This window comes from Pan paniscus, chromosome 8 (assembly GCF_029289425.2).
Source record: "Pan paniscus chromosome 8, NHGRI_mPanPan1-v2.0_pri, whole genome shotgun sequence".
NCBI lineage: Eukaryota > Metazoa > Chordata > Mammalia > Primates > Hominidae > Pan > Pan paniscus.
Window position 1 is genome coordinate 86,899,214 of NC_073257.2, and position 13,410 is coordinate 86,912,623.

Genomic DNA, 13,410 nt, shown 5'->3' on the forward strand with positions numbered 1-13,410 from the left:
ACAAAGAATGCCGTGATCCATGAGCAATGCCTGCCATGACAATACCCGTTAGAGGTACCTGGAAGGGTGTGGGGTTTGGAGGGAATGGGCTCAGAAAGGGACAAGGTGTGTAGCCCATCCTTGCCTTAGGTAGTTGTTCTGCTACCCAGGCTGTGCCGTCCCACCGGCCAGGTGGCTGAGGAGGAAGTCAAGCCCGCAAAGTTGCAAGTGGCTTCCCCAGGGCCTGCAGGGAACAGCATAAGCTCCAAGCTGGATGGAGTTTGGAAGGGTGCACACGCTAGGCCTCGTGGGGGTCTGCACACTGCAGGCCACGCTGGCATTAGCTCCAATCCTCTGGGGTCCGTCTCATCCAAGCAAAGACAGCTGGTTGGCCTCAGAGCGTTATTATAGATGCCACTAGCAGGTAAAATATTTTTACATGGCCCGGACGCAGAAACGGGCTGTACCTCTGGATAAACTTTTAGAAACTTTCCATCCAAACCAAAAGGATATATCTTCTAGGTGTTACCAAGAAACCTAAACTGAGTAAAAGGACAGGCTTACTTTAATCAAGTTCCAGAATGGGGTGCATGGCTTTGAAAAGCACTTTGTAGCAGAAGATGTAGGGGTGTGGGTAAAGCAAAGTTTCTAGAATACACCAGAGGAAACAGACACAACCCGACTTGGCCTTTGCTTCCCCTGGATGCTGCTCTGTCCCGGCAGTGGGTGGTTACTGGGTCCAGCTGACTTTGGGGGTGTCGCGATGCTCCGTGTGTGCATCCAGGTGTCTGCTGAAGTCCTCCTCTCTCTGCCTGTGGGTCTGGGATGCTTTCTTCAGGATCCTTTCCATGTGTCGCTTCTCCTGCACTTTCTCCTGGGCTAGGGTCAGCTTGAACAGGCCGCACCACTTCTCCTCATTCTTTTTGCTTGTTCCCATCTCTTCCTGAGTTGTGCCTTGTCTTTGTGCTTCTTTTTCTTCTTCTGCTTGGTCACTCCAAGCTCTGTGATGCCTTTCGGCTTCAGGGGTCTCTTCTGGACCTGCTTGTAGGCCCCCAGGTCACTAGCCTGCAGTTCGGTAGGTAGCAGAATTTTTTCTGGAGAAAAGATCAAGCAACATATGTGGAGATTTACGTCCAAGGATGTGCATCATAGAATTCCTGAAAAAAAAAAAATATATATATATATATATATAGAGGCAGAATCTCAATATGTTGCCCAGGCTGGAGTGCAGGCCCAAGCTCCTGGGCTCAAGCAATTCTCTTGCTTCAGCCTCCTAAGTAGATGAGAGTATAGGTGTGTACTACCATCCCCGGCCAATTTTTTAATTTTTTTGTAGAGATGAGGCCTTGCTATGTTAGCCAGGCTGATCTCAAACTCCTGGCCTCATGCGATCACCCTGCTTTGGCCTCCCAAAGCTCTGGAATTACAGGCATGAGCCACAGCACCTGGCCCTTAAAATATATTTTTTTAATTTTTATGTTTTTTATTACATGTATCTGCTGATTTTTTTTTTTTACTTAAAATATTTTTAATGGAAATATTTAAATGTTCTCCAACATTGCGAAACCCCGTCTCTCCTAAAAATACTAAAATTAGCCGGGCATGGTGGCATATGCCTGTAATCCTAGCTACTTGGGAGGCTGAGGCATGAGAATCGCTTTAACCCTGAAGGTGGAGGTTGCTGTGAGTCCAGATTGCACCCCTGAGCTCCAGCCTAGGTGACAGAGCAAGACTCTGTCTCAAAAAATACATATATATATATAAATATTCAGCAATAGAAGACCACTTTGGTAGGTTATAGTCTATATGTAATCCTAGCACTTTTGGAGGCCGAGGTTGGGAGGATGGCTTGAGCCCAGGAGTTCAAGACCAGCCTGGGCAATATAGTGAGATCCCATCTCTACAAAAAATGGAAAATTAGAAAATTAGCCAGGAATGATGGCATGCACTTGTAGTCCCAGCTACTCAGGAGGCCGAGGTGGGAGGACCACTGGACCCCAGAAGGTCGAGGCTGCAGTGAGCCATGATTGTGCCACTGCACTCCAGCCTGGGTAACATGCCAAGACCCTGTCTCTAAAGGAAAAAAAAGTGTGTTCTGACTTGGTAAATATTAGAATACTTAAGCTATTAGGCTATGAAGTCAGAGCTGGATTTAAACCCATCTCTTCTAGCTGTGTATTGTGAGACAATTTGCTTAACCTCTCTAAGACTCAGTTTCCATACCTATCTATTTTATTTATTTTTTTCAGAGGCAAGGTTTGCTACATTGCCCTTGGCGGTTCTCCACCTCAGCCTTCTGAGTAGCTGGGACCACAAGCTCGTACCACCTTGCCCAGCTACCTTTTAAAGTTGTGGGATTAAATAAATCAGTTTCTATGATGTGCTTATAAACACAGTGCCTGGCATTCAATAAATATTCACTGCATATATATATAATGATTGAATACTAAATCTTGAAGTCAGTGATGCTGGCATGCAAAAGACATTTAATAAACATCTTTGAAAAAATAAAATACGATGAATATGATAGGAGATTAGGCTGAGAAAATTGTGTTTAGGTCAAAAAGAAAATTTGACCATAAAGTAAAGAGACTTTGATTTTCTATGACTAATTAATGAACTCAGGAGGGAATGCCAAAGGATATCTTTTAAAAATGTTTTGAACAGTAGCAGCATACTGAAATAAACATATGTAGCCTCACAAGGTGAATTATTTGGAAGACAAAACGCATTTAGATGTAACCATTCTATTAGTATGTATGTTGTTTTCTTTTTTTTTTTTTAGACGGAGTCTCACTCTGTCACCCAGGCTGGAGTGCAATGGCGCGATCTCGGCTCACTGCAACCTGTGCCTCCCAGGTTCAAGCAGTTCTCCTGCCTCAGCTTCCCGAGTAGCTGGGATTACAGGCACCTGCCACCACGCCCAGCTATTTATTTTTATTTTTTTATTTTTAGTAGAGACGGGGTTTCGCCAGGTTGGCCAGGCTGGTCTTGAACTCCTGACCTCAGGTGATCCGCCCACCTCAGCCTCCCAAAGTGCTGGGATTACAGGCATGAGCCACCATGCCCAGCCAAAATGTATGTTGTTTTCTATGTGGTAACTTTATAGCCATTCTCTACATGGCCCACTTCAAAACAGCCCTGGGAGCAGCCTTTCCTTTATTCAGCAAAGGCTCTCTGAGCCCCTAGGATGGGCTAAGCACTGCCACGGGCCCAAGGTCTTTGCCTTCATGGAGCTGCCGCTGTGGACTGTGCTGGGTTGTGATGGGGGACAGTGACGCAGTCTCGCCTCCTGTGGACGACTTGGGAGGTTCCTAGTGGTCTGGAAACACCCAGGACAGCCCTGAGCTCAGCTCCCGGAAAAGGAGGCGTCTTCGGGCTCTGTACCGCATACCCAATTGTGAAGCCTGGGCAGCTACACTGAGGTTCTGGGCGTCAACTCTCCATCTACGAAATGAGAGCATTACACAGATGACTTCAGGGTTTTGTTTGTTTCTTAATCCTATGACCAGAAAGAAATTCACTGTGACCAAACACACACACACACACGAATACACGCACATGGACATAACTGGAAAACATGCTTACGAATGCCAAGGCCACTCCCACTCTGAAACATGTGGGGGATTTTGGTTGTTTTGTCTTTCTTTTTTTTTTTTTTTTTGAGACAAGTTCTTGCCCTGTCACCCACGCTGGAGTACAGTGGCTCAATCAATCACGGCTCACTGCAGCCTTGATCTCTTAGGATCAAGAATTCTCCCATCTCAGCCTCCCAAATAGCTGGGACCACAGGCACAGGACACTATTCTGTCAGCTAACTTTTGATTTCTTTGAAGTAGAGATGAGGTCTTGCCATGTTGCCCAGGCTGGTCTCAAACTCCTGGGCTCAAGTGATGCTCCTGCCGCAGCCTCCCAAAGTGCTGGGCTTACAGGGGTGAGCCACTGCGCCTGGCCTGAAACACCTGTTTTTCTAGTGGAAAAGGTCTGGCAAGGAAGCAAAGTCCCTGGTTGTTGGTGGCTGCCAGCCTTATGGGATCTCAGGCAAATTATGTCATCTCTTTAGACCCTTTGCTGTAATGTAAGGCGTCTGGCCTAATGATGTCTGAAGTCCCTCCATTGCTAAAATTCTGTTTTATAATCATTCCATTCCATTCAATGGTCCTATATTGAGCACTTGTGCCAGGCACTTTCTAGGCCCAGGGGCTGCAAAGGGGAATGACTTGTAGACCCCAACATTGAAGGACCCACCACCTTACTGGGTGAGCCAGCACGGGAAGCACAGAGATGGAGATGGGTAGGTGTGGGCTTGTTCCAGAGCTGGACGTGCCTAAAGACCCTTTACTGAGGCCATGATCTCCACCTGGCTCTCATTTGGGCCTACGCCATTTCTGTAGACTTTAAATGGGCAATGAATATACTAGGTGTCACCAAACACATATTTCCACCACATTTCCACCCCTACCCCAGAGGATTTTGTTTCAAGGGGAAGCATCTAGTCATCCTATGTGGCCAGACTCTGCGTAGGGCAAGCTCTGGCAATAGGGCCAAACAATGCACGTGACAAAGGACAAATGCAGGATACAAAATATAGCTCATTGCTGTGTGAATTATCTTACTCAAGTCTAAATGTTTTTCAGCCCTCGCTCTCCACCCCTGTGAGTTGTTTATCAGTTAAATTTTTAAAAATTGATGTCATGCAAAACATAATTATATTCCTAGTATTCCAATTCCTCATTTTAGACCCATGGCCATATCCATTTGGTCACTTTCCATCACAAGATACTGTTTGAATTGTCAGCTCAAAAGCTCCCACTGCCCAACAAGGCCAAATGCCAACATGAAAAAAACCCCACAAGCCAATGGAGTTTATTTCTAATGCCAGACACAGCTTTGAAATACAGGTTTAGACAGCATGAGAACTGGCTGGTGAATAATTGCTTCAACAGCATCAGCCCTTTAAGGGCCCAAGGAGTAAACATGATCTTCCATGTGAGTAAAATGCAATGGCTGTGCAGAGAGGAGACATACGAAAGGTTTACCTTGGGCAGCACAGTCAAGAGCGGACTGTTTCCTTGCTCGAGTGTGAAAGCCCATTTATAAACAGCTTTCACAGCTCTGTGGTGCCAGACAATTGCACCATTGAAAGACGGGACTGGTAAGTGCTCCCTACTTCCAGGGATTATTCTGTGTGTCTCAGTAGAAGTAGGGTGCTTTGTCCTACTTCCCCTTTGTGTGAGTAAATGTCTTTTTATTCTAGGAGCCTCCGTTCCTGCTCTCGGTCTCTTGCTGTTATTGTTTAACCTTCTCGGCACGAGGGAAGCCAGAGGCAGAGGGAGTCAGCCACAAAACCTGCCCGTCTCAGTGCCTGGTGAGGAGGCATTACCTCTCTAGAAGTTGTCCACTCACCACAGACCCATTCCTCAGAATGAACTCAGGATGTTTGGGATGTAGTTTTCCTGGGAAGCAGTAAAGCCATCCAGGAAGCCATAGCGAACCACACGATCCAAAAATGTTTATTGAGACCCACCACACACCAGCATGTTCTAAGCCCTGGGGAAAGAGCTTTGCTTATAGCCAAGTCCCTGCTCCCCTGGAGCTCGCTGTCCAAGAGGCATGATGATAACATGCAGATAAATATCTGGAATGTCAGGTGGCATGGAGGGCAAGGAGGAAGGAGTGATCAGGGCAGGGAGAGACGCTATTCTAGACGGGCCCCTCAGGACAGTTCCTCCGATGAGGCCATATTTGAACGAAGAAAGAGATTGAGTCACGCAAATGTCTGAGGCAGGAGGGCTTCAGGCAGGAGAAACAGCAATGCAAAGGCCCTGGTTTGGGGTGTGCCTGGCATCTTGAAGGACCCCCAGGTGGCATTTTAAGGAGCTGGCGACAGCAATTCCTCCCAAAGAGCCTCTTCCAGGAGACACTGAGTGAGATGGCAAATGAGAGGCTTTTCTAGTAAAACTGCTAGTGAAGGCCGCACATGGTGGTGGCTCATGCCTGTAATCCCAGCACTTTGGGAGGCCAACTGGGAGGCTCGCTTGAGCCCAGGAGTTCGAGATTGCAGTGAGCTGTGATCATACCACTGCACTCCAGCCTGGACAGTAGAATGAAACCCTGTCTCAAAAACAAACAAACAAACAAAACAAAACAAACCTGCTAGGGATGATCATTCCATGTGAACAACTTGTTGATCCTGCCCATAATTAGAGCTCAAGTCTTCTAAGCCCTCCCCCCAGTCGGCTCACATGTGTTTTCTTAGAGGCCAAAGCTGCTGAAATCCAAGCAGCCCCACAGGCAAAGCCACAACAGGATGAAAGAAAGAAATGGGCCGGGAGCGGTGGCTCACACCTGTAATCCCAGCACTTTGGGAGGCTGAGGCTGGCGAATCACCTGAGGTCGGGAGTTCGAGACCAGCCTGACCAACATGGAGAAACCCCATCTCTACTAAAAATACAAAATTAGCTGGGTGTGGTGGTGCATGCCTGTAATCCCAGCTACTTGGGAGGCTGAGGCAGGAGAATCGCTTGAACCTGGGAGGCATAGGTTGTGGTGAGCCAAGGTCACGCCATTGTACTCCAGCCTGGGCAACAAGAGTGAAACTCCGTTTAAAAAAAAGAAAGAAAGAAAGAAAGAAATGTCTGAGCCAGGCGCAGCGGTGCGCACCTGTAGTCCCAGCTACTCGGGAAGCTGAGGAGGGAGGATCACTTCAGCCTGGAGTTCAAGGCCCTCCTGGGCAATGTAAAAATTTTTTTTTATAAAAGGGTCCGGTCTTAAAAATATTTGTGAAGAAAACTAGGTCTTTGATTGCTTTCTGTCAATCACCTACTATTATAAACAATTCATGTATATTAGCTTTTATGTAGATGTGATTATCCTCATTTTACACAGGAGTCACCTGAGCCTCAAAGAGAGGAAGCAAATGGCTCTAGACCACACAGTGCTAAGAATCCGTGAATCACCCCAGCTACTTGGGGAACTGAGGCAGGAGGATTGCTTGAGCCCAGGAGGTTGAGTCTGCAGCAAGCCGAGATCATGCCACTGCACTCCAGCCTGGGTGACAAAGTGAGAGAGAACCTGTCTCAAGAAAAAAAAAAAAAAAAGCAGTGAATTGGGATTTGAACCCAGGCTGCCTGCCTCTGGAGCCTATATTCTTTCTACGGCAGAGCATCGCCCCTGTGCGTCACGATGATATGCATCCAGTACCATGGAACCATTGCTAACCCAGCTTACAGAGTCCTGTCTGGGAGCAGACTACCAGCCTTGGTTTGTGGCTGCATGGGGACTCCCCATAGCTGGCAATTTGTTTATACAGAGTGGCTGTCACTTAATTCGGTAAAGCCTACATTTCCATGTCTCTGTTTCAAGTTTGGCGGAACCACAAACCTAGGGGGTGGCTCGCTGCCCCACCCTCAGCCCTCTCCACATCTGAAATGCCATGGTGGGTGCTCAGACGGTGAGACCGAGGGGGGCCCCCCAGCTTTCAGAGATACCCCCATGTGCTTTCACAGTCAACCAATGCTTTCTCTCCAGAGGCTTCACTTCTGCACTAATGCTGCAGGTGTAGCTCTCACACCTGAAACGACACACAGAGGTTATCACTTCCCTTTCCCCAAAGAGACTTCTAGCACATGGAATCATGGAACGTGAGGGTCAAAATGGACGTGAAGTTCTTTGAGCCCAGTCGTCTTCCAGTGGTCCCCTCACTACTCCATCTTTCTGCCAAGCAGCCATCTTGTTCTAGCCTGAACACTCCAGTTTCCCGGGAACACACCGGCTCCCGCCAGCTATTCTTTCTGCTATTTCATCTGGGCACCTCCGAGCAGCTTCTCTACCCTGTGCCAAAGTCTGTCTTCCCTTCGTCTCTACTCTGTGCAATTAACGGATACTCTTCCTGGGAGCTACATAGCACACCTTGAATACCGTCTATGTGGAAGCCAAACAATTGCTTTATAATTCTATTGATATAGCCTGCAGTCACAGCTTTTTTTTTTTTTTTTTTTTTTTTGAGATGGAGTCTTACTCTGTTGCCCAGGCTGGAGTACAGTGGTGCCATCTTGGCTCACTGCAACCTCTGCCTCCCGGGTTCAGGTGATTCTCCTGCCTCAGCCTCTTGAGTAGCTGGGACTACAGTCACGCGCCACCATGCCTGGCTAATTTTTGTATTTTTATTAGAGACAGGGTTTCACCATATTGGCCGGGCTGGCCTCGAACTCCTGACCTCATGTGTCCTCCCACCTCGGCCTCCCAAAGTGCCAGTCACAGCTCTTTTTTTGATATTCATATAACACTGTTGATTCATATTGAGATTTTCATCAACCAAAAGTTAAGTGTTTGTTTCCTTTTCTTTTTTCTTTTTTTTTTTTTGGCATCACATTAGTATTAAGCCGTACCCCTGTGTCCACACTAGTACAGTGCGGTGATTTCATGGACCATTACAAGATTTTGCATTATTCCTATTAAACTTTCACTAGATGCTCATCAATTGACTGGATCTTCCTGGGTCTTGTTGCTGTGATCCATCTGCTTTATCCCTCCCACCTTCACTTCACCTGTGAGTAGTCAGGGAAGCATGTGTTTTGCTTTATTTTTGTTTTGAGACAGAGTCTCGCTCTGTCTTCCAGGCTGAAGTGCAATGGTGCAATCTCAGCCCACTGCAACCTCCGTCTCCAGGCTCAAGCAATTCTCCTGCCACAGCCTCCCAAGTAGCTGGGATTACAGGCACCTGCCACAATGCCCGGCTAATTTTTGTAGTTTTAGTAGAGATGGGGTTTCACTATGTTGGCCGGGCTGATCTCGAACTTCTGACCTCAGGTGATCTGCCTGCCTCAGCCTCCCAGCATGCTGGGGTTACAGGCATGAGCCACCGTGCCTGGCCAGAGAAGTATGTGTTGATAGGGTCTCAACATCAAATACCTGTAGAAGCCAAGGAAGTAACGTAAGTGGACCCCCAGGGCTGGGTGGACAAGCCCAAGGGCTTCTTCAGCACCCTCTGGACACAGTCCTCCAACCCCTTACTAAACCACCTCCCCAGGTTGACATCCAGCCTCCCACTGCCCATCCTGCCCAGATACACTGGAGAGTGCTTTCTAGAGGAAGTGCTGCATCTCAGAAAGGGCTATAGTGGAGGGGAACAGAGCTCAGGCTCTGGAGTCAGACAATGCTGGGTTGTTGCCTTCCCTTTTCCATTCCCTGGCTGTGTGACATTGCACAAGTGCATTTACTTCTCTGTGCTTTGGTTTTTCTCATCTGTAAAATGGGGAAAATAATAATGTCTACTTCATAGGGTTGACGTAAGTATTTTACACAATCATTCATGTAGTGTATTTAGCTCAGGGCCTAGCACATAGAGATTACTTAATACAATTCACCTATACTGATTATTTTTGTGGTTACTATTATCATTGCTACAATGATTATTAGGAATCACACTGTTATCTCTGACATCTCCTACAGATGGTGGCAGCAGGACAATGGAAACAACCCGGTGAGTACAAAAGAGATGCTCTTCAACACACACCCAACCCTCTTCCTTCATTCACACCCCCCGGCCTGATATCGGCAGCACATCCCTATGCTCCTCTTGGAGAAAACTCCTCTCGCGTTGAGAGTGGAAACACCAGCTTGCCTTCGTGTGACGTGGAGTGGGTCATGCCACTCCTCTCCTCAAAAACTTTCAGTGAGGTCCCTTGTATCTTACAGAACAAAGTCCAAACTCTCTCCTGTCATTGAAGAGTCCTCTCCCAGGTGGCCGTGCCACATCTCCAGCTTGTCCCTCAGGAGACCTTCTCCAGGGCCCTGCCTGTCCACACATAGGACTCACCACTCCTTGGGTGAGCCTGGGCCCTTCCCCACCCATCCTGTGCTTTGATTCCCCAGGGGCGGTGCCCTTGCTGGACTCTTCATGGACTAAATCCCACTCGTCCTGCAAAACCTGGCAAAATTCAAGGCCACTGGAGGAGCTCTTCCTTTGAGACTCTCCAGCAGGACTTGCCGCCTCTGCGCAGGGTGTGTAGCAAGCCCTGCTTGCCATTGCCACTCCGTTGCTGCAGAACGAGTGGGATTTGGTCTCTTTCGTGACTTCCCCAACACACACACCCCACCCCCACCACATAGCACAAGGCTGAGAACACTGGGAATGCTCAATAAAGAAATATTTTTGGCCTGAATGAATGGCGTGAAGGACTGCTCCTTTCAACAATTATGGCCCAATAAATTATACCGACATTGCCTCCTGGAGGGAAAGGCCACACCAAGGCCCCCACAGATGGGGAAACTGCTCTGTCTGCCAAAACCCAGATGCAGGGCAGCCTTGGCCCTGCTTGGCTGTCTACCTGAATCTGGGTTTAACAACTTGGCCTGCAGTTTTACAGCCTGAATCACCAGGCTCAGCACAACAGCATGAGTTCTTTGTCCGCATGCTGCTGCCAGGTGTTGAAGGAACGGGCTGCAGTGACTTACCCGGCTCAAGGAGACCTGCAGGCAGGGCAGACGGGTGCCTGCACCCCAGGCTGGGAGGCCAGGGGACTTGTCTGCAAAAGAAACCCTTGTCTGGACCCTAAACAGAAAAAAAGAGGTGATGAAAGTTTACATGAGGACCCGGCTCTGGGTGCTGCAGGGGGGATGCATGCTAGCTTGGAGGTTGGGGGTAGGGGCTGTGGAACATAGAGTGACCTTCAGGTCACTGAACAACGCTTAGAGGGCCCAGACTCAGTCAGATTTTATTTCTATAGCTGTAATAGTTGTGTGGTCCTAGGAAGCATGCAGGAAGCCATCCAATTTAAGCTTTTAGAGCTGGGGTTACATATCTTAAGAGCCGAAGAAATGCAGTATCCAAACAAGTGATATAAGGCATGAAGACTCGTGCAAGGAGAGGTTAGAAGGGTCTCTGGCTGTATGAGTGTTCCCTTCTTGGGTTATGAAGTCATTGATTCAGCATCTATAAATAGAGCTCACGGCAATGGCGTGCTGGTTACGGTTTAACCACCAGTTCTTCCAAGAAAAAGCCCTGACTTGAGGCATTTGCAGATTTCTGTGGTGTAAATACACCCACCATGGCCAATTTCAAACTACCCAGAAGGTAGGCCCAGAATGTAGAGCTGGGAAGAGATTGCACAGCCAGCTCCCGTACACACTGATTCTCAGCAGCCTGTCAGCGTCACCAGCAAGAATCCTACCAGTAGCCCACTTCTTCAGTAGTTTTGCAACCTCAAGCCGTGCAAGTCAATGAGGCAACCTCAAAAATAATATGAGACAATAACCCCCAAAATTGTGTGAGATAAGATAATAATTCCCTTACTGGGTAAGCATTTTTCAAACTGGCTATTATTTATTTTATTTTTTATTTTTATGTTTTATAGAGTAGAGGTCTCACTACATTGGCCAAGCTAGTCTCAGACTCCAGGGCTTAAATAATCCTCCTGCCTCAGCCTCCCACAGTGTTGGGATTACAGGCATAAGCCACCATGCCCTATTTATTTATTTATTTTAATTTGTTCAGACAGGGTCTTGCTCTGTGTCCCAGGCTGGAGTGCAGTGATGCAGTCATAGCTCACTGCAGCCTCAAACTCCTGGGCTCAAGGGATTCTACCTCATCAGCCTCTGGAGAAGCAGGGATTACAGGCTCATGCCAACAGGCCCAGCTAGTTTTTTATTTTTTGTGGAGATGTAATCTTACTACATTGACCAGGCTGGTCTTGAACCCCTGGCCTCAATCAATCCTCTCGCCTCGGCCTCTCAGAGTGCTGAGATTGTAGGCATGAATCACTGCGCCTGACCCACAATGCTTTTGCAGATATTCACCAACATGCACAGAGCGGCAAAAAATTTGAGTCAACCGACAAGCACATTTCTAGCAGAGGCTGAACAAGGCAACGCTCTGACTTCCTGTTTCAACTGTCAGTTTGTGAAGAAATGTCCTTTTCACAGTCCATTTAGTGCCAGGTTTTTCATATTTTTGTCCTTTTTCTTGGGGATGGTGCTGTGTAAAATGGTCCCCACGCGCACGGCTGAAGTGCTGTCTAGTGATCCTAAGTGCAGAAAGACTGTGATGCACCTTCCGGAGAAAATACATGTGTTAGATGAACTTTGTTCAGGCAAGAGCTATAGTGCGGTTGACTTAATTCAATGTTAATGAATCAACAATATTTATTAATAAGGCATCTTTAAACAGAAATACACAGCTGGGAGCAGTGGCTTATGCCGGTAATGCCAGCACTTTGGGAGGCCAAGGCAAGAGGATTACTGTAGCCCAGGAGTTCGGGACCAGCCTGGGCAACATAAAGACTCCATCACTACAAAAAAATTTAAAAATTAGCTGGGTATGGTGGTGCACACCTGTGGTCCCAGCTACTCAGGAGGCTGAGGTGGGAGAATCATTTGAGCCTGGGAGGTTGAGGCAGCAGTGAGCCATAATTGCGCCACCACTGCATTCTAGCCTGGGCAGAGCAAGACCCCACTTCTCCAAAAATAAAACAAAATAAAAGAAAACCCAAAAAATCATAAATGCACGTAAAATAAAGTCATATATTAATCAGTTGACAAAACTCTTGTGACCAGAGACTCTCAGGAAGCTAACCCTGTGTCTCCCCTAGGCTCAATGGTTCAGTATTCACTAATTCAGTGTCCGTGGTGACCTTATCAAATGCAGTTGCTATGAGTAATGGAAATCTACTGTATCTGCAGGAGAGTGAGGAACTGCCACGGCCCAGCCCAGAGTGTCAGATCCCAAGCAGGGTAAAGAGGGGAGGAGAGGATCCATGCGGCAGTGGTTCAGAGTACGGAGTCAGAGTGCATACAGGGAAAAGCCAGTGGCAGCTCAGGTGGGAGATTCATCACACACATAGGTGGTGATGAAATAAGTAAACATGGCCCGGTACGGTGGCTCACGCCTGTAACTCCAGCACTTTGGGAAGCCAAGGCGGGCAGGTCACCTGAGGTCAGGAGTTCAAGACCAGCCTGACCAACATGGTGAAACCCTGTCTCTACTAGAAATACAAAAATTAGCCTGGCGTGGTGGGGTGCACCTGTAATCCCAGCTACTCAAGAGGCTAAGGCAGGAGAACTGCTTGAACCCAGGAGGTGGAGGTTGTGGTAAGCCGAGATCACGCCATTGCACTCCAGCCTGGGCAACAACAGCAAAACTCTGTCCCCCGCCAAAAAAAAGAAAAAAGAAAAGAAAAAACGAAATAAGTAAACATATTGAGGGCAATGGAAGCCAGGGTGCTCTCTGTTTCTGTCACTGAGGGGACCCAGGAGCAGCATCACTCCAACAACAATGGGCCCCCTGGAGCACAGGTCTTGGCCTTAAATACTATTTTCCACAGCTCCTTGGAGAAATGGATGCTTCCAGGGTTAAGGCAGGCAAAGTGCAATATAAACCTGAAACATCTTATTTTTCCAGAAAGCACACAATTACTCAAAAACAAAAAAAAT

The 13,410-nt window shown here is 47.6% G+C and overlaps 1 long non-coding RNA gene and 1 pseudogene across 1 annotated transcript in view; one reads left to right on the forward strand and one right to left on the reverse strand.

Moving 5' to 3' along the window:
• Nucleotides 1-441: 441 nt before the first annotated feature.
• On the reverse strand, nucleotides 442-1,122 carry LOC100977105 (protein FAM32A-like; annotated as a pseudogene).
• A 4,075-nt stretch (nucleotides 1,123-5,197) lies between these two features.
• LOC129393224 (uncharacterized) overlaps nucleotides 5,198-13,410 on the forward strand; it is a 53,162-nt gene continuing 44,949 nt past the window's right edge. Inside the window, exons 1-2 of the long non-coding RNA XR_008619957.2 lie at nucleotides 5,198-5,347; nucleotides 9,433-9,463. This is a non-coding gene — a long non-coding RNA (uncharacterized LOC129393224). The remainder of the gene's footprint in view (nucleotides 5,348-9,432; nucleotides 9,464-13,410) is intronic.